The following is a 23,922-nucleotide window of genomic DNA, read 5'->3' on the forward strand; positions in this document are numbered from 1 at the left end:
TAGTGGTATAACGAGAATAATGGGATCTGTGATTTTTTTATATATTTCTTAGCTCAGCAAAAATATAAATAGGACTCTTGACATGATCATATTTTTTCATTGATCTTGACATGATCAATGATCTCATTCTTGACATGATCAATGATTCACATTCTTGACATGATCATATTTGATTTGAAAAAGCGGCAAAAACACTCTAATTGATTTTAGACTAATGCCGGGACATCTGTATTTTTTTCCATCCCATCCGTTCACTACACCCCTGCATAACGCTTGCTAACTCGAACTGTTTTAAAAGAATTATGGAACATTTAGCATTAGAAATTTATACTGTTTGGATCAACATAATTGTGGAAGTATAAATGTAAAATGATAGACTGGGCGCTAATATGAGAAAATTGCACTTCGGCGTTAACTAATCTTTAAACTGTCATAACTTTTAACTTGTATCATAATTTGTATCAATATTTGACATAATTTTAAATTTGAAAGAAATGTTTTTAAAAAATGTATCTCCATCACCTGGTGGAGATTCTTCAGAAAGACATGGTGGATATTCATCGGAGTCGGAAAATAATTATGAATTGCTTGACATTTTAAAAATGTAGTTAATAAATGCAAAACATATGGTAGAATAGGATTTTTTGAACCAGATACTCAATGAAAATTTTCGTACAATTATTAGGAATAAAATATTATGATAATTATTTATTTAAATGAAATATTATTATAATTATTTTCTATTTCTTTCAGACAATTAAAATAATAAAAAAATCCATGCTGAAAACAATAGCATTTTCAAATTAAAAAACTAAAACTAAACAGCAATTGAATTATCCTTTAGGTACAGATTTATTTTACAAATATAAATGTCTGTGGACATAATCACCCAATAATTTTATATATAAATAAAAATATTTTTGCGAATTATTATGATACATTGACATTTATTGAGATATAACGATTTTTTTTAATATTCCTAAAACTCTTTTTAATGTTAAAAATTAGAGAAAGTTCTGGCATTCGTAATGGAATCTCCTCCTGATACTTTTATCAAAAATATAAAAATAACTATGTGAAAATGCTAAATAAAGCATATCAAATATTCTTTCTTCCTATTGAAAGACAGAACAAGAAATGGTACGATTTTCTTCCCTTCCTCTTTTGCATTGTTTAAATAGAGAAAAATCATACGTCTAAATGAAAACCGATAACTACTGATCTACTTTCAGCTTACTTCAATTTTCGATACAAGATAGTTTCATATACAATTGCAATTTCAGATATCTGACTGGGCAGCCAAACTGAGGGTCACCCCCGGCAAGCTAATTAAAAAAATGTTACTGACGTGGTTGCCAAATAAATAAAACTGTAAAAAAATATATATTTGAATTATGAATATTTATATTTTGTCAAGTATAATTGGCCAGATTTGCATCTATTTCAGCATGTTCATTTATTTATTATAGTATTTATTAGCACTCAGTGTTTGCTTAAATAATGCATATGCGAACGCAAATATCTCACTTATGATTCATAATAAAAAAATCATAAAAAGTTCAATTAAAGTGCTTAAAATAAAATATTAACCTAAAATAAATCATTAACATTATGATAAGATAAAAAATGGGTTGAAATGTGAAATTAAATTATCCATTTTATAAAAAGAGAAGTCTTATATATGAAACAAAATGTGTAAGTCTATCGCTGTACATTGGTATTTGTAATTAAGAGAGTTTTCTCCTTTTGATAAATTATGTTCAGAAATACAGGCCAAATTTCAATGAAACTGTTTTGATACAATACAAAAAGAAATACAATAGAACAGTTATGGTTCACTCATATCTGTGCATACACTGGCCATCAATACAACATCTGTTACAAGACGGAACAAAAAATAGGTTGAAAGGGGGCATTTCTATCTGTTATAAGCATTCAACTTTCAAAACTTGATTTCGTACTGGAAATTAGATAGCTCAGGTGTTCACTGGCTATCGCCCAGAATACTGTTTCCACTTCTGGATAATTCCAAAAATGAGAAGACAAGTTTTAAGTGCCATCTCAAATGTGTTCTAGGCAGGCTTTTTTTTTGGTTAATATTCAGAAGATTGGTTGGTGAATCAATACGTCAAATATCATCAACACAGGAGTGGGGAATTTAAATGTCTCAATTTTGTTGTAAACATAACTTAAAATCAGTTTAATTTATATCACTACCAATTCTAATAATAACTTTGTTCCCAATAAATGGGGTATTCTATCCAAACAGAGGTGTGGTTGGTATAATACGTAATAAAAAAATAATCAGTTTGTAAATCAACAATTTAAAATTGTCCAGTATAGGCTTATCATATCAAGCTTCTGCCCATTCTGATGTAAAATCTAAATTCGGACCACTTGGATCGTGATGGATCCGTTTTATTTAATCAAAATACAAAATTTATTTCATTACAAATACAAATTACCACACCTTGACATTTTATCAACATTAAGGCACAGCAACAGGTAATCTATGATTTCTCCATAACTGACAACAGCTTGTATATAACACTAGTGAAGTTGACAACATTTCAAACAAATCCATTGTTGGTACAAATTCAAATAATATGGTTAGCACTATTACATTTCTAACTCTCGTATATTATCCACCAATCAAAATCAAATTAGTCAGTTTTAAACTTAAATATATAATTTAGCCTTTAAAAAAAAAATTAGTGGTTTCAGAGGTTCATCATAAGCTGTCTGTCTAAAACTTTCTTAAACAGAGCATGTAAAAATTTCTGGAAAATTCTATAAATTCTTTCATGCGTATCACATTTTAATTTTCAATAGCAAAAATTTATTTTTGTTGTTTTCCTAATAAAAAGATTCTTTGAGGTACAATCTGTCCAAACTATCTATTTTTCAAGAATATAATCGAAATGGAACTATTTCAAACTTCAAAATGGCAACTGTAATAAAAATCTTTTTTAAAATGTGTTCTTTTGACACAATTCGAGATTACCATACATTTTTCACGAAACTTTCAATTAGTCAAAAGATAGTGAAAATCTAGATTTGTTTTTTATTATCTTAAATCATTAAATTTCTGAAAAAAGGATTTTGAGAAAAATACTGATGGCACAATATATATATTAATCACATTAAAATTATTCTTAAACTAACTGCATAAAAGTACTCATATTCTTAGATTACTTGCTTTTTGTTTTCTTCTATTCGAATTATATAAGAGAAAATATTGCTATGTTACAAAAATTCGACCACGATAATTTTTTTGAATTATCATGTTTCAGAACTCTTTGAGTAGAGCTGGGACAACCTGGTTGATAGGACGTAGGACTCGTATCCCTTAGGTTGTGAGTTTGAACCCACCGGCTGAAGACTCTCCGTGTGTGGGTGGTGGGTGGCGCACGTATAAATCTGTCGTGGTCACAAAGTCCTCCATGTTGAGAGTAATACCACTGAGGGTACTGGGTCAGAGGTGATCGTTCTCTGATTCAGGTCTAAATTACGATCTGTGGTTGAGTGAATGAAATGCATGAATGTAAAAGGGGTTGTGACGCGTAAGTGTGTGTGTGCCATCTTCATATGAGCTAGAAGTCAGACCTCTGTCCTCGGGTGCTCAGGGGTTCTTTAACTTCAGAAGCTACTGCGAACAAAAAACTTGGCTTAAAATTCAACAACTCCTTGAGTACAAAAAGCCACTTTTGAAATTTTATCTGTCTTTCTGTAAAAATGCAAATTCAAAGATGAGATAAATGAGAGAAAAGAAATTTGCCATGCTACCTTAACATAAAAATTGCTGATTTCGTGCAAATTTTGGACTAAAGCAGTTGACGGCAAGTTCTTCGGTGTGTGTGGTCTTGTCTACGTGAATTTGATAATTCAGAAAGGTGAACAACATGCAAACAATAAATCTATATTAAACATATAGATTTATCGTTTAGATGTTTATGATAAATATATGATGTAATAAATCTATATGTTTAATATAATAAATCTATATTAAACACATAGATTTATCGTTAGAATTATAAGTCTATACAACTTTTTACCTAAATCCATCAAAGTATTGTGTTATGTGAACATGATAATTCGAAAATGTAACAATTTAACAAATGAAATTTAACATGTTGTCATGTAATCAAAATTATACACTCGGTGGAAAGGGAGGAGCTCCCAAAATCCATATTCTGCTGTGTGGAGCTCAAACGATTGCTGAATTGCTGTGTGCCGAGTCCTGTTGTTTACTGTGGAAGCAGCGTCGTGTCGTGTGTGGAGTAGCCAGTCGTATGGTAGTGAGTCGGCAGGCTAAAGCGAGGAGACAGTGAGAACTTCAACCTCTTGGAGAGACCGTAGAGCGAAGCTCCGAGGATTCCCCTCTCCTGCTGCATTCTATCTGGCCGCTTTGTGTGCGGTGGTCAATTACTACTTGTGGGCTACTGTCTGCTGTAGTGTGCTGCTCTATGTTGTCCTGTGTACGTCTCGGCTGTAAATATTTGTCGTCTGTGGGCGCGTGTTCTTTGTGTTAGTAAACGTCGTCGTTGTTTTCTACTGAAGCTTACACCATGCATCCACTAAAAGCGAGCCCGCTGAAATCCGTAACAATATATAATTTTTGAAATGAGACGGATATAAAATTCTAGTATAACTATTTATTTTATATGAAAATATCCAAATGAAATTTTAAAATACTTCAAAATGTAGTTCATAATTGCTAAGATAATGAGTGCGGTTCAGAAATAGGTAAAATATGCAAAGAGATTGGTGTATTTTTTATTATCATCACATGAATCAGCTATTCTATAGTAATCAGATCACATTAGATCTTTAAAGATATCGGTCCGTTTCTAGAAATTCCGGAATCAAAATACCAAATGTGATGAAATTTGTTCTGCTTGGGGCAACTCAGTCATGTTAAAAGGAAACAAAACTATAACCGTAATCAGTTTACTTCAGGAAGAAGTGAAAGTTAAAAGGTAATCTCGCTAATCTTGTTCTTATCACAAGCATAAGAGACCTCGGACCAAATAAACAGCAGCAGTCTCACGTCTTCATGGCATTTTTTTTTTTTTTTTTTTTTATCAAACTTAGTTTAAACGACTATGCTATTAAAAAAAATCGCATTTTTTTGTATTCATATCTTATCATTCAATAAGGAAAGATATTCATTATTTCAAATGTTTTGATTTTTATGACTACAAATTGACGAATTCTATATGATACTGCTGTTTTCAATCTCAGGATAAATCTGCCATCTGACTCTCCGACCCGCCACGAAGGCACACGGATTTAAACCATAAAACTGAATGACCGGACCGCCGCAACAGCAACACTGGCGGGAACTGTGGTTGAGTCCTAAGGGCCATCACCGCAACGGTACAACCCTCCCCTAAGGAAGTGTCCCGTCATCGATGGGAGGAGTCACATCCCCCACCTATTTGTGTACCCTCCAGGGTGGCGAGATCCAACCACCATGCCGGAAGCATCTCATCCTCATTTCGAGGTGCCCTCCGGGGGTTAATCTCAGGATAAGGCTATTTCTACAGATCTGTTCAGAAGAGCGACTTTCCAAAATCTTTTGTTGAAAATAATTAAATAAAAAAAATTCTTCCAAAGCAATTATAATAATTTTTCTTCTTCGAAACGACAAATAATGCCAATTTTGATTAATGTGTCAATAAGTGTTAATTTATCGATGAGTGAAAGCATAAATAATTTATGAGTGTAGTTACAAGTGAAGTGACGATTATTTTTAAAAATATTATCATTTAGTTTCATGTAATAATATCCTGATTCTTCACGATAAATCAATATCAACTCTGTTGCATCATCAGATCCTCCGATGGCTATCATGTTGGTCGTTGCTAATAGTATGAAAGTGTACTCCAGATTTTGACAAATCTGTATGTTTCAAACTTCCCAGAGGCAGAAAAATACATTTTTGAAATTATGCTTCTCTGTCTGTGAACCCGATAATCCAAAAACGCTTTAAGTAAACGGATGAAATTTGATATAAGGTTTTGAAAAACAAATTTATAGATTTCTATCAATTTTGAACGAAGTCCAGTCAGAAAATACGGCTATCCAGGTTTAAGAGAATACTATAAACACGAAACGAAAAGAGCTAGATGGATAAAATTTGTTGTTAAGGTTACGTGTCTGAAATGTAAATTCGGTATGAAATTTTGGAACAAAATACGAGAAGTGTTGCCTGTCCGCATGTCCATTCCTTTCCATGCATTTAAACGTAATGATTCAAGCACGTAAAGATTGAAATAAATCCATTTTAATACGTCATCTCATGACTACAATTGCAATTTTGTATCAAATTTTGACTTGAATTGGCTGGGGAGAAAAAATTTTGGTAATTGTGTATTGACCGCATGAGAGTGATTAATGTCCAATACGATCGTTAAAATCTCAAAGAAGATGTTTTTTTATGATAACCTTATTACATTTCGTATACGAGAGAGTGAAAATAAAGTTTGTAAAACTATTCTGCTCAAAATTTGTCATTTTTAACTTTGCAGATGATAAAAACCCGGCCTTTTATGCTCTAAGGAAACTTAATTAATTAGATAATTCTTTGACGTACGCTCCAAAGTTAAAATGAAACAAATATTACAAATAAAGTATTCATAAAACAGTTTTGTTGATACTCGTACAAAAATAATTTGCCTTCAGTATAAAGTGTGCACCAAAATTAACGCAAGACTTGAATTTGCCACCATTCATGCAGTAAAGTGTTTGAAACCCTATTTATAAAAAACTATTTGACCGCTGATAGGTTATTATAAATAGAGCGTTACACCACAGAACAGCGTGTTTTCATTGTTGAGCAATATTTCAAAAATAATGAAAGTCTGGCAGCCATAAACCGAAAATTTGAGAATTGGCCTCCTAGATCGTGTGATTTAGACCACTGGATTTGTTTTTATGGGGTTATTTGAAGTCAAAGGTCCATGTCAACAAGCCCATAAGTACGTGAGCACTGAAGGAGGAAATTCACCGCTGCATCTACGAAATTCAGCTACATTTATGCAAAAAGGCCATGGAAACAAAAGAGTGCGTATGTGTCAGCTGAATAGCACATAGAGCAAATAGAGGCCATTTGCTCTATGTGCTATTCAATACATAATCCTATCTTGTGTACTTTACAATTCAATAAAAGTATAACAATTTAAAGAAGAAAACTGTGCATTTTGTTTAATTCAAATCTTGCATTAACGCGTTGTTCTATCGTATAATGCTCCATTTATTATTAACCCTAAACTATCAGCTGCCAAGTGGTTCTTTTAAATAGGATTGCCAACACTTTGCTGCACGAATGGTGGCAAATTCAAATCTTGCGTTAACTTGGACGCACTCTTTACTTAAATTAAATATGAAATGAAATTTAAATGAATGTAATGATTCATTTAAATGATGTTGAAAATATAAATATTTTGGAAGAAATGTGGTTGTATTAAAGAGTCGTTTCTATTAATCTTGAAGTATATGCTGTTTAAACGATGATAAATGAATTAAAACCCTTCAGAAAGATATTAACCAGTTGAGTAAAATGACACTAACAAAGTTAAGCAGTGAAGGTTCAAATGAAAAAGATTCATTTGAACCTTCACTGATGCGATCGAAAACAGAAATTCCCCCCCCCAAAAAAAAAAACATTTGACTGGACATTTCTTTAAAGTTTGGGAGTTAATGGCATGCGACAGATAAATATTAGATAGTCAAATTTACTGTAATTTGATTACAGTAGGAAAAACCTAAAAGTCTGCAAGTCGCAATGGTTAAAGTTTTTTTTTATCTCTGGTAATAAACGATGAAAAAAGAATGAATTTTAATAGAAGAATTGAATGAATGATACATATTCAGTTCTGCTAATTTAACTTAGCTAAAATGCAAAAGAACTAACATTAAGGTCAGAGCGCAAGAATTTTAGGTCATATTAAAAGCAAAAATCAGTTCTTTAATATAAACATATGCTAACTTTATTGAGATTTGTCTAATACTGTAACATTGTCGCTCGTTCTTGAAATAATGAACTACCTCTATTAAAGAGGAGAGTGGGATGAGAGAAACATTCGTTACATTCGTCAGGATGATTCATCTAAAACTCATATAGCACTATGTTTATTTCAAAATAATACGAATTTTATTTCGTTTCGGAATAGAAATAAACGCACAAGTTTTGAATTCTTCTGAAGAAATGTTTAAATAACTATTTGCCGTGCCAGCACGCATAAAAATGTTGCTTGTAACGAACGATAATAAGATCTGCGTAACTCTCGAAAGCCGAGTGCAATTCATTTAAAATAACAGCTGTATATTTACAAAAATCAGATCCTCTATTTTGTCTTGGCAGATGCTGCTTTCCGGATGTCTGCTTAGCGTTGACGTCAGCACCTCAGCGGCGAGTTCAAACTTCGTGTAAATTAACGGAAGGGGTTAAGGGAGACGCTGTTTTTTTTACGTAAATAGAAAAACTGTTTATTTTTGCTCTTAGATTTCCGTTATTGAAATTTTAGCTTAGTACCAACCCAATTAATAACTTTTTTATTGGGTGTCTATAATTTAAAATCGATTTCTGAATATGAATTTATGTTCTTTCTCTCGTTATACGATTTGTACATTTGCCTCCAATGCGATGCTTTTCTGAATTCTCTCTGTATAAAGATATACATATGTTGACATAAATATGTATACATAAAGACATACATATGTATATACATATGTTGGCATTTTCTTTTATGCAAATCTACAGGTTTTTTTCCCCATGCTTAATAAAATTTGGCATATATACTTTACAAGCCAAGTGGAAGCTAGCTGTCAATTTCTCAAAATCAAAAGATAGTTAAGATATAATTTATTCAAAAGTTAAACAAGATTGTGACATTTATCCACCACGTCTTCAGAAAATATTATCACACAGATATTATTTTTAAATTAACTTTACCTTTTTTCAAAACTTTACCTTTTTTCTGGGGACTTCGCAGGAATCTGTTGAAAGATATATATGTATTAATGTCTCCATATTTTTTTTTCAAGGAATGCAATAGAACTTTTCAAAGTATGACTTGTAGTTTTATCCTTAAGAAGTTTCCCTTGAGGATTGCTTCTGTGTCTTCCTTAAATATTGGGCTTAAAACTTTTTCTTGATAGTACGTTATATTAATTTTAATATTTTTTTCTTATTCTTCTTATTTTTAATTTCACATTAGAAAAGAACCTTGTGACAATCATCAATCATTATCGAAATTTTCTTTGCATTTATGGAACTAGGTTTGTACATTTTTATTCTCTTCGTTTTTAATAATAAATAGACACATTATTAGTGGATTCGTTAAGGTAAATCCATCATCTTTCAAGAATCACAGTGTATTTTCATTTATTTTCTGTTAAATAGTTTTCATACAGAGTTTTGTAAAAAATTTTGCATTGAATCGCATGATTTGGCATGGTAAACATAATCTTTTTTGGAGTTTTTAAAATTTGAAAATCTTGGTTTATTATTTTATTTATTGTTGCTAAAGCTATATCTAATGATTTTGCAGTTGATATCTGCGTCGGTGGATTTTCTCTTGTTACCAGTAATTTTACTTTAGAAATATTTGTAATAACAATACGTACCTTTTTTTTTTTTTTTTTTTTGGATATTCATTGGGAATTTTTTTTCCTATAAAATTATTGATTGATGTTTTTCCCCCTTAAACGGTTAATAATGTTGCTTGTTTTTCATTTAGAAATTTTTATCTATGTATTTCACAACGTTTTTGAATTATAGAATAGAAACATTTCACTTCGGAAAGCACAAAACCATATCTTTCAATCCTCGGAAGAAGAATAAATATAGAAATAGCAAACGATATTTCTCATTTCAAATAATGAGCTGTTGCCAGATATTTTTATTCCAAAATATTAGCCTTTTTTATTTCTTTATTGAAATAGTTCTAAAAATGCTTAAAGATTCACTATGGGAATAAGTAAGAAAACATTCTCTATTGCGTTCTAACTAACATGAAGCAACTAATTAAATGCAATGAATTAATAAATCTATTCATTATTCTTTCTCCGAAAGAAAAGCCTTTTTTTTCTAAAAAAAGTATCTCTGCAATATATCTTATGTAAGGATTTAGAATCAAGAAAAATCCTCTCTTTTAACATAAATATAAGTACGGTATTTTTACACACAAAAAAAGTTTTTAATGGTATAAAAAAATATAATTGCATCCGTTTTAGTGTTTTTTTCCTGATTCTTTTCCTTGATCGATTATCAATAATCAGCTTTAAAGGAAAATAAAAAAATAAAAGAAATACGGTTCTTGGAATGTCTACTAGGAAAGAAAGCAAACATATACCTTTACTGGGAATAAATAAAGACATATACTTTAGAGAAATTTTCAAATTTGAGCCTTTTTTTCAAAATGTCGGTGCATAATAATGTCTCAGGCTTAATTTTACATGCAAAACAAAATAAATTCCAAGAAATACTTTATTCCTTTTATATTATATGCTAAATATAGAGCAAATGAAACAAACTAATCTTTCTATAATTCGGCATTTCGCTAATCCGGTCTCTCCAATAATCGGGCGTTTTTAGGATGACTAATGGTTAGCATAAAAAAGGAAATACGTGTCATAACAGTGATATTGACGATACGTTTTTAATATTTATTACATATGTAATAGTTTTCTATATGAATTTACAATATTTTGAAGTAAAAAGATTTTTAAATGACTATTCACTAATTCGTTTATCCTATTATGTGATATCTGCCGGATTACTGAGTATTATTACTTGTAGAATATCTACCAGAGGAACTTTTGAATTTTTAAATATTATGCTCCATTTTTTTAGAAGCTGAACGCTTATCAGGCTCATGACATCCTTGGCACTTTAAATTATTTTGAGACGAACAGCGCCCGTTTTTGACGAAAGAAGTTTTGCAGACAAAAAAAAAGAGAAAAAGTAGTAGTTTTGAAGGCTTTTGTGAAGAGAAAAAAACATTTATTATTAAATATAATAAATAATTATGCTAATAATAGCGAATTTCCTCGAAATTGAGTGTTCATAGTAAAAAGCAGTTTTTGATTAGATCGGTGTGATCTGAGATACTGCATGAAATCATAACTGTTGTTTATGTTGCATTGCAGTAAGCGAATGTAAAAAATAAGTTGTCGCAAATAATTTGATCAAACGTTCGCTATTACTGGAATATTCCGGAAACTATTGTATGCGAGTCAAAATCCAATGAATATAGTGCAGCTTGATTTTAAAATTATATTCTAATATTTGCATCATAAATCCTTATAATTCATAAGAGTGCAATTAAAGTTGTAAAAATGCAGTTAAAAATGGACAAAAAGTCGTAAAAGAATAAAAAATAAGAGTTGTATATTGCAAGATTGCGATAATTCACTCCAAACGATTTCTGCGGAGCTTTTTATTTTTAAAAAATACATAAAAAATGACATTCTTGTGACTTTTTGTGGTTAAATTCGTTATTTAAAAGTAAGAAATCATAAATTTAAATCATAACATAAAATATAAATCATAAACATAAGAAAGCCATCAGAAGGTAACGTCACTTTATAGAAACTCTAAACATTAACTTTAAGCGAAACCGCTGATTAGAGTTAACAGGCATCCCAATAAATGCATTGTTCTTTTTATAAGATATATTTGTTTTGTTGTTAGTGGAGTCAATGAAAAATATTTTTAAAATTATTTACGACATTAAAAATTTATATTAAAAAAAATTAAAAAAATTGTTTCCTACATTGTGGAAAAGCCCTTTTGTATCGAAAGAAAATGAATATGCTGGTGAACTGTGAAATAAATAGCTAATTTAGGAAAACTTAAATTTGAATAAAATTCATTTTAACAATTTAATTAATGGATGGTAAAATATACGAGACATTTCAGACAATTCCAAATTCGGTTTTGGACTTTTCTCACCATGTAGAAAGCAGCCTTGCTTACTGCTCATGGATGTTTCTCCGCATATCACCGCTCATGGATGTGTCTCCGTATATTCTCCGTTTCTAAGTAAATGATGTATTTATTGCGCATGCAGTATAAGTCAGGAAACCTGGAACGCAGTCTAGACGGATGTCTACATTTTAGATATCACAAAAAAAAAAAAATCTGAAAGATTGAGAATTTTGAAACTTCCAAGAATTAAAAATGCGCACAATGTATTGGTTCGTACAATCCAAAAAACATTTGAAGTAATCAATAGATTCACTTTTTCTTGAGCGCAACCGGGACAAAAATCTGTCAAATCTTAACGGCATTTCTCTTAATGGTATAAAGAGATAGGGCCAATATTCAAGATTGGAGATTTTTAAAATCCTGTTAACGATAAAGCACCGACATTTTTAATGATAAACTGCCTTTATTTGTAATAATAGATTGATCAATGTTCGCTAAGCAGAAATATATTGCTTGAAAGTTTTCAAACATTTTGTAAGGAATATATTTAGACTAGAGTTTAAACATATTGCTATTAAAAATTTATAAGAAATATTTAAACTATAGTTGAAATAAGATTGACCAACTTTAAAAGTGCGAATATTTAACATTTGCACGAAGTCTTCCAAAGCCTTTACGAATCGCCTAGTGATATCGGTAAAACTGGAGCATTCTATTAAAATTACATTAACTTGATGGTATACGTATATCATTAGACATTTTATGGTGCAATAAAACAACAGGAAAATAAAAATGGGAAACCAACGGAAAGCAAAGTTTATGTGGTAACATTTACATTTCATGAATTTCTCGACCGTTCTTAAATCATCCTTCTAATAGTCGATTAAAAAATAACATTTACTTATTCAACTATTGGAATGTTTTATTTTTAATTTTTGGAATGATATTTATCAGTTCCTCTGTCAATAACATTTAATCTAAGGTTAATATTACTTTGACATGCCACTTTATTTGATGATAATATTAACACGATATTTTTTTTATGAATGAAAGAATTATTGTCACGTAGATACTTTAGTGTGGAACGCAATGACACACACAAGAAGTAGAGCTAAACCAATTTATTAACTCAACTCAGAACTGAAAACACCGTGACTGACAAATCTTCTGCTTTTATACTAGCAGGGAAAGTTCCAGAATACTTTTCTGGAGACAGCAAGAAAAGTCCAGAACACTTGTCTGATAAACTAAAGAAATGTCCAGAATCTTCTGGAACATGAAATAAAGGGAAACATAAAATCAAGAAATTAAATATTTACACAAACTGTGAATCACTTTGTCTCTAGCGGGATTCGAACTTACAATCCCTTGATTATGAAATCAGTGCTATGACCATTCGGCCATGGAGAGTCGACTGCATCATTTCAATGCGGCATTATTGTCCAAAAAAATATTCTAGATTAAAAAAAAGATTCTATTCAAAGGGTCTTTTGAAAACTTTTTTTTCCTAATATTTTTTTCTGACTTTTCTTGTCTCTTCAAAGTAAAAGAACCAAATTTTAGCAAAACTGCATTCTTCAAATGGTTTAGGATGTGATAATAGAAAATCACACACTTCAAGATTATTATTTTCAAGTGTGATTTAAACTTGTATTTTTTTAAAAGATATGGAAGTATCTTGAAGTAAAAAATTCTAAGTACAAACATAAACTAGTGAAGCATAACACTTTAATTGAAAATTGTGATATTACATTAATTTATACTACCAGGATCGTTAGAATCCTTCCCCTTCCTTTTTTGTACATATTGATTATAGCGTAAAACCATTTTAAGGATACAGCGCTCTCCTAAAACTTATCAATTTTTTCGCATAGAATATCGACGCAGCCTTTTGTCTAACGCCATTATGCCGACATATTTTATACAAATTCATATACGAAATACAGAAATAAAAAGTACTGTAATCGATAAAATATTTCCTCTTGAGATTTCTTAATCTTTACACCTCTCCTTTCTGAGTTCGAAATTAATATCCATTTAATTTCATCTGATTCTTTGTGAATACGGTAATCCCATAAAGGAATTGTCAGACGAAATCCTTTAAAGAGAAGTCTGTCTGTTTATACATTCTCTTTACATTAAAAGTATCGATTAGTTTCAAATTTTAAATTGTTTTTCTGTATAATAAAAATACAATAGGTCAAGAGGAATACAACTATATAGATGAAAGAAATCTTATATATAGACTTGATATCAAATAGCAAATATTTACAAATTTTGAACACTAAGAAAAGGCTTAAAGTACACTAGTGATTCTTTTTACTTTACTATGAAAAAAATTAATACAAATTCATTTTTTTAAAAATGTAATATTTTCCAGAATATATGCTGCAGTCGACAAGAAAGTACAAATGTCCTCCAATCCCGGCAAATTTTAATTTGGAAGTTGTTTTTTCAAACGGAATTCCAAAACAGTATCGGTTTTAGTTGGAATAATCAGTCCAAGAATTTCCATGTCATATTATCCTAACTCAGAGTGAGAATTATTGTCATTGCTAAACAGAAGTGACAGCAAACTTTATGACTCACAGACGATTGAAAATATTGTGGTGTTTAAAAGTAGTTTGCGTTGCCAAAGACAATAATTCTAGGCATTTAGACAAGAACACACAGAGGTAAGGAAAGTGTTGCGACGAAATAATCGAGTTATTTTTAACCATTCGAAATTTTATCGGGCAACTTTAACGAGATATTTACAAGTAGAAGGAAAATTAGCATAAAAAGTATCTAGGCGATTTGAAAACAATTCATTTGTCCCTCTTTAACTGATGCTATGAATTTAAAGAGTTCTACTTTATTGAATTATAGTCGCTTTTAACGCCCATTGCTTGCCAAAAATGCTGATTTTTTTTAATTCATTGAATCTCTAATGCATAATCTGATTATTACCTATTGTAGCCTCTAACAAAATCATTTTAAATTTAGAAATATAAAAGACAGTTAAGACCATGGATTTTGGTAGGCTTGCATCTGTTCTGTTCATTGACCAAATACATGGAGTAACATTCGGAGAATAAACATTCAAGTACCATGGCATATTTTACTTCCAGCAGTTTGTGGTCCAATTAAAAAAATGCAGTTAAAAAGAATTAACAATTAGTAACCATAATCTTTCAATTTACGAGATACATTTCCTAATATACTTATTATCGCAAAGGCTTTTATTGGCAGATTTTGTCAACAAAATAATATAAAAAGAAAATAATTTTAAAATGCATTTATTAGCTTTTTATAAACGAAATATGCAAGTAACATTAGATTTACGAGTTCCATAATTATGGTATTAATTATATCAGAAAAAGTGAATTTTTTGTATTAGAAATATGTATTGATCGTTAAACATATACTGAAATATAAATTTTGCTAGGGTTTTTTTGAAGGACCTCAGGTTTCTAGCATCTGTATGCAATATACATGTTTTTCTGAATATTTGTCAAATTAATGAGTTAATGCATGCATTTGCAAATGTATAGATAATAAACTGTCCACAATTTAAAAGATTTGCTCTAGGATTTGATTCAGATTTACAGTTTCAATGATAAATATATATGTTAATTTCATCTATCTGGCTATTAGTGCCTTTTTAGATATCTTGTTCACATAAACTTGAGAAGTGGATCAGATGAGCTTGTCGTTGGCGAATTTTATCCAAAATTTGACCGACTCATCCTTTGGTGAGAAAAACACATACTTAATTTCGTTTCTGTGAACTTATTATGCTCTTGAGTCATCTAGTTTATAGTTAAATAGACAGACATAATTCCAAAAATATATTTTTTGGAAACAAGGAGGTATGAAACATGAGAATTAATCAAAACCTGGAGTGCGAATTTTGGCACAACTTTGATACTTTCTTTTGTGCATATCGGATAGATCAAACGATAGTTTTGGACGTATTTCCCTGTGAAATTTTCAAATAAATTTTCTAGTTAAAAATCTCTTTATAATATATACTATATTACAATTAACAATCCTACAATCTCTTATTGCATGCTAACCTCAAAATCACTAAAATTATTTCAATTTCTCTTACTATTAAATTTATCAAAAAGCTTTTTTTTTTACCTGCTCAGTTATGTTAACGATACAGAAAAAGTATATATGAACACAGAAAAATACATTTTAGAAAAACAGATTTTTAAAAGGAAATATTTTAATGTCAGATATCGAACAACGGAGTCGAAATTACGATGTATCGCATCACCACATCAAAATCAAATTAATATAAAGAGCATAGATTTTAACTGTTAAAAACCAGCAGAAGTAATCTCCCCGAAACTTTCTCTCATACTCTCCAATAAAGATCTTATTACCCTTTGACCATACGAAATTGAGGAGCCTGAGTAAGGCCTCGAATATCTTACATGACATAGGTGTATAATAGTTACAAAATATAAATCTTTGGTATTAATCTAGCATTTTTTTACTGAATCTAGTGCCTACATATGTATTTTGGATGCTTTTTTGACGTTTCTATTGACTCGAAATTACAGTTTTGAGTCACAAAATAATATACCGAATTTCATTAATTCATTTAAGTCATTGTGTTTTTGAGTTATCACGTTTATATGCATGCAAAAGTACAGACTGACAGACAGTCAATTTTAAGACTTATTCAGATTTTTGTCCAAAATTTGATGAGTGTCTATATTTTAGACTCTAAATCTGTATATCAATCTTTTTTCTTTGCGTGTTGTAGTTATCTAATTCATTTATACTTGAACAGCCATACAGACTGTATCTGAATAGACTTCATTCAAAATTTGACAGAAAACTATAAAAATTTGGTCATAATTCTATATTCCAAATTTATATATCTTTATATTCTATATACCAAATTTATATATAATTCTATATATCATATATACCAAATTTATATATAATTCTATATATCACATATACCAAATTTATATATAATTCTATATATCACATATACCAAATTTATATATAATTCTATATATCACATATACCAAATTTATATATAATTCTATATATCACATATACCAAATTTATATATAATTCTATATATCACATATACCAAATTTATATATAGTTCTATATATCACATATACCAAATTTATATATAATTCTATATATCACATATACCAAATTTATATATAATTCTATATATCACATATACCAAATTTATATATAATTCTATATATCACATATACCAAATTTATATATAATTCTATATATCACATATACCAAATTTATATATAATTCTATATATCACATATACCAAATTTATATATAATTCTATATATCACATATACCAAATTTATATATAATTCTATATATCACATATACCAAATTTATATATAATTCTATATATCACATATACCAAATTTATATATAATTCTATATATCACATATACCAAATTTATATATAGTTCTATATATCACATATACCAAATTTATATATAGTTCTATATATCACATATACCAAATTTATATATAGTTCTATATATCACATATACCAAATTTATATATAATTCTATATATCACATATACCAAATTTATATATAATTCTATATATCACATATACCAAATTTATATATAATTCTATATATCACATATACCAAATTTATATATAGTTCTATATATCACATATACCAAATTTATATATAATTCTATATATCACATATACCAAATTTATATATAATTCTATATATCACATATACCAAATTTATATATAGTTCTATATATCACATATACCAAATTTATATATAATTCTATATATCACATATACCAAATTTATATATAGTTCTATATATCACATATACCAAATTTATATATAATTCTATATATCACATATACCAAATTTATATATAATTCTATATATCACATATACCAAATTTATATATAATTCTATATATCACATATACCAAATTTATATATAATTCTATATATCACATATACCAAATTTATATATAATTCTATATATCACATATACCAAATTTATATATAATTCTATATATCACATATACCAAATTTATATATAATTCTATATATCACATATACCAAATTTATATATAATTCTATATATCACATATACCAAATGTAGCTCAAAGAATTTAAATCTGTATGTTACAGACATACAGATTGACTGACAGACAGACATAATGCAAAATAATGTGTTTTTCTGCCTCGGTAAGGTTTGAAATCGATAAATTTGTCAAAATCACGCCCTCGAATTTTTTGTCGTTTACAATACTTCCTCTGTACTTCGTATGCGAGAAAGTAAAAAAAGAAACAAAGCAAATATAGTTCTTGATGTAAGAGAAAGTTTCTCATAAAAAAAAGATCTGTTTTAAAGGATAGAGTTTTTAATGGCTGTAAATTATTGTGTGTGTGTGGAGGGGGGTTCTGCGCTATAATTGTAAAAAAAAAAAAGCATCCTTTAGTTAAGGAAAAAGTTAATGGACAATTAATAATAATTAGAAGATTACGAAAATGATAGCAAAGTACAGAATAAATCACATTTTGAAAATGTTGGACATAATTTAAGAAAATTAAAGGTCATTTCAGATTTGCAGCTTGATTAAGGAAAGGCAGGTCTTTTCGCTAAAATGAGTGTTGTAAAATATTATGAAGCCTTTAAAGGGAAGCCTGAGAAGTAGAATCATAAGAAAGATGATTTTAATCTTATCTTACAATTTTATGATTACTTTGGAGTAAATTCATAATTAAATTGATTAAAAACATAACTGATGAAAGCTAGGCAGTTTTTAAAATAATAAGCGGCAAATTTGATTCCATAATTTTAATGTGTTTTCGACACAATTCGAAACTAGATTTAATCAGTTTGAAGAGATTTTTGACAAGTGAATTCTAACTATTAAAACTTCATCAAATACAGATGGCAACAATATTTTTTTTTCTCTGTGCAAATTATATAGCATTATGGAAAACATCTATAAATGATACTCTTAGTGCAAACTATAGATAAATGCTGAAAAAAGAGTACAATAATAGAGTAATTAAAAAAGATCACTCTTGCTTCTTCATATAACATATATTAAAATTCTATTTTCATGAAAGTAATCGCTAAAATTTATACAATAGCAATAAAATTCAGAATACAAAAAAAAACCAATTAAAATAATGCAATTTTTTTTAAAAAAATCTGAAAATTACGGCATGTAAAAAATTAATGGCCTTGTTTTAAAAAAAATGGTCGAGCACAAAAAAAAAATTCAATTACAAACGTCAACAAAAGCACCTCAGTACTTTTATTACAGTTTCTGAGTCATTATCAATTTTCTGAGGCATGCCTCAAATATTGCGACACTACACAAACAATGGCTTTTGGAACAATACCCTGAATGCCTAGGTGAATTACTAACTTTATTTTACTAAAATTATCAGAACAAGAAATGCTTGCTCGTGGGAAAAATTATATCGCCAAATTATAAAAATATACTCAAGTGCATAAATAATTATGTATAATAAATATGTGAGTAAATATAGATCAAATCACGCGCGAATCACATGCTGCCATTTGAAATCGCTAAATTGGCGTGTTTTTTTTTGTTTTTTTTCGCTTTTTGGTCATTGTTACAATCGGCAAGTGCCATAATTCCGTTTTTATTAGAACAGCCTTGGCGATTTATTAAAATTTAGAAGAAATAACAATTCCAGGCAAAGATATTTTAATTCTTTCAGACAGTTACTCGACTCTTACTTCACTTAAAAATATCTCATTCCATTCGTTCAAGTTATACAATATTTGACATTAATAAATTTGGTAAAAATTACTTAAACCAAAAAAATATCCTTTGTATGAGTTCCCGATCATACAGGAATCTTATGGAATGAAGAAGCAGATTTATGCGCAAATGAAATCACAGAACTATTGCCATTTAAAAAAAAGGATCTCTTTAGAAAATATTATCTCTATTATTTCTAAATTCAAATTGTTTCAGAATATTGCCAGAGAATCAAATACCAAAATTCGTTGAGAAACATCCAGTATTTTATTTCTATGTATAAGACAGAATTATAGCCCTTTAAATAAGTAAAATTATCATTATAATAGGCTTTCTGTACAACTTAAATACCATTCATCAACAGTTGCAATGTATTTCTCATCACCCACTTATTGCTAAAATGAATAAAATATTCTTCCTTACGAAAAAATTAAATATTGTCCAATTAAACATTTCATATACTTTCTTCTCTCTCAAGCTCTTGCCAATAAAAAATCGTCTGCTCATATTTTTTCAAATCATTTCTCGTCATCATTTTTTCTCATGTATTTTGCCATTTGCTAACGGCAACTTGCAGGGATTAATTGCTTTTATTGTTGCGTTTTGCATTATTCAATCCTGCAAATACAAATCCATATATGTAGACAGGATCAAAAATATTATTAATAATAATTAGTAATTTAAAATATATCAGAATTAAATGAGAATGAAAAAATGGAGTAGGCTATGTGTAAGGTGCATCTGTATATTATATTTCAGAGGTTGGGTAAGTAATTTAGGATAAATTACATCATTTCACAGAAAAAAAAAATGAAGTATGCATGAAGAACAAAAGAAAAATTTCAAAAATCCAAAATGAATTTAGATAAAAATTAATAATTACGTGATTTTAGACGTAAATTAAAAAGTAGTTGAAATTCTTTTCCATCTACTATTTTTCCTTATTTAAGAAAATAAAATTAAGTAAATCAACTGCTTGGTTAACGTTTTGATTTAAATACTTATTACTTTCTCGTATACGCAGTATATAGAGAAAGTACAGAAATCGTCAAAAAATTCGAACTGAAGATTTGGATGAATCGCCACGTTTTAGATCTCCCTGAGTTCGAAAAACACATTTTTAGAAAATGTCCGTCTGTGACAAAGGTAACTCAAAAAAAGCTTTGAGCTAGACAGTTGAAATATGGTATATAGTCTTTACACCAAATTTATAGATTGCTATCAAATTTTGAGTGAAATCTGTTCAGAAGTCTGTCTGTTCGAATATAATTTAACAAAATAATACAAAATGAAAAAAACTAGATAGATAAGATTCGGTATACAGGTTTAACATTTATAGCATAGACACTTGCCAAAATTTGAGTCAAATCCAACAAAGGGTTGATTGTCTGTCGGTCTGCACTTTCAGAAACAAGTAAATGTGAAAATTTCAAAAGCGCAATGACTTAACTATATCAAATTTGGTATGGGAATTTGTGACTACAAGAGCAGTTTTGTTTCAAATTTTTGTTTCAATCGGTTGAGAAAAACGTGTCTAAAGTACAATTTCGATTTTTGGATGCTATCAACCACATGCGAAAGAATTAATTGACAAAGAACATGCCGAGAGATTCAATAAACATGTTAAATTCACGCCAAAAATAGATATTTCGTAACAATTGTACACCAATACAATGGAAGGCGTTCTCTGGCATGACAAGTTTGTTAGAAAGTATGACAGAAAGCTCTGGGTTGACCACTCCTGCTGGTTTTAAAACAATTTATTTGTTGAGCTGCTTATCCTGAGTTCATGCATTGAGATGCTTATGTAATCTTGGCATGTTTGTAATAGACCATCAATAAAAAGTTTTATTTACAAAAATTTAAATAATTTTTCATCGACCTTATTTTTATGCATTTAATGATAATTCTCCGTCTGCACTAATAATTAAAAAACGAGCTGTGTGTGTATCTGATGGCCCTCTATAGAACTGACCGCTTAACAATGTTATCCCATTTCACATACGCTCCCAGACTGGAAAGTGAAAGTATGCACTTAGAAGCATATTTGCCTTTCATGCAGCAAGTTTATTTTAAGGTTATTTTGTAATACTTACTTAATTAATTTTTCATATCGTTGTAATAATTTATAAGTGAAAAATAAAATCAGTTTGAGACGATTTTCTTAAGAATTAGACCTATGATTTACTTTAATGTTTTGTTTATGCTTCCTGTATTTAAGTTAGGCATTACAGAATTTATGATAAAATGTGAACAATTAATATCTTTTTATTTGCCTTTTCTCTAATAAATTCTTAAAACATGCAGTGCGGTATATAAACATACTAGCTTTTACCCGCGACTTCGTACGCGTGAAAATAGATTGAATTTATAGCATCAATGGCTTTATCTTTTGTTATAGCTGCGCATACGTGAATTTTCAACGCCAATTGGGGCAACACAAATGTATGAATTTTCTACGCCAGTTGGGGTAACGCAATATCGATTATAAATTTTTAATTTCCTTTATTCTGTTTTATTTTAATTCAAAAGTACTTCAGAATGAATCCGAAAGATCGCTTAATTAACAATGTTTAATTCTAAATGTATCGAACACTAAGAAAATAAACAGAATCATTTGAAATAATAGTCAAAATCATATTAAGCCTAATCTCATTGGCATGGGGGGAAAAACCCTGAAGCTTTACTCATTTGGCGGGAAAGTTAGTTTTTAATTAATAAACAATTAACCACTCGATTAAACGGAATAAATAGTAGCCTATGTCTTATTCCAGACTATAATCTATCTCTCAGCTAAATTTCATCCAATTCTTTTCAGCCATTCTGGCGTGATTGACTAACAAACATCCATCCATCCAAACTTTCACTTTTACAATAGTAGTATAGATATAAACTATCAATACAGAGCCTTCTATTTTAACACGGCATGTTACTGACAAATATTTCTATGATTCATCGGGCCGCGGCAGCGTTCACATTCTACATGGTTTCAGGTAACTGGAGGGCTTAGTACTCAATAAGAAATGAGAAAAAACGTATTATATCAGTGAATTTTAGTATAAAAACTCTATCTTCTAGTATTGGTAGGCAAAGAAATGAATTCAAAGAACTCCTGCCGATCCGGCGTTTTTATTATCCGACCTGCCCTTCAGCCACATTTGACCGGATACTCGGGAGTGTACTGTATTCTATTGTCGAATGTTCATTGCCTTCGCCAGAATCGAAAAGCAAAATTATTTCTTTTGACTAAATTCAAGATTTAAAGGTATACACCTTGCTTTTCCTACAAAAGAAAACCCCCACAAAATTATCTAATATAAGTTTTGTTATAATTTATTTTGTTTAGCACATGACATAATCATTAGCTTTAACAAGAGAAGGGCACGGGTTGAGATTTAATGTAATTATATCCTTGAGGATGTCCATTCGAAATTATTAGGGGAAATCGCTGCCAAAGAAATTTTTTTCCACAATTTTCGACAAAATTTTCAAATTTTGTGATAGATATTAATTGTGCAGAAACTTAAATTTCTAATACACATTTCAGATTCAAAAGATCTAAATTTAAATATTTTAAAAAAATTAACCCCTTTTTAAAAATGCCTTTTCTTGTACAATTTTCAGTATTTTTTCCTCAATTTTTTAAAGGTACCTCACAATGTATTTAACAGAATTAGGGATCGGATTTTCGACATCTACATTAGTTTCTAATTTTACAAAAGTTGCTCAAAATATTGTGAAATTTTTTGAAAAATATGAGATTTTTTCACTTTGAATATTTTTAGAAAAAATGCTAATCAAAATTTTTACAAATCATCCCTAATTCTATTATGCATGCAGTTTAGAGTGAGCAGAAAAAATTACATGCCATTATAATAAAATGTGATTGACTTTTAACATTTTGAAGCAGACAGAATTTTGAAATAAAGCAAACTGAGATGAACAGCTTTAACGTTTTCAACACAATAAAATTGTAATAAAAACAGCTCATATCAAGCTGCTTTTTTAGCACAATAATGTGGCATTCATAAGTGCTAAGATATCAATTTTATCAATATATATTATTATCAGATTTATTAATGAACATTTTAATATATAGGGATTATTAAAGAAAAAGTTTTATTAAAAATTTCACTTTTTCTCAATTGATAAATTTTTTGATTATAAATGATCTGCAGTTCTATTTATCAAATATCTATTAATACGCAATGA

This window comes from Argiope bruennichi, chromosome 7 (assembly GCF_947563725.1).
Source record: "Argiope bruennichi chromosome 7, qqArgBrue1.1, whole genome shotgun sequence".
In the NCBI taxonomy this organism is placed as follows: domain Eukaryota; kingdom Metazoa; phylum Arthropoda; class Arachnida; order Araneae; family Araneidae; genus Argiope; species Argiope bruennichi.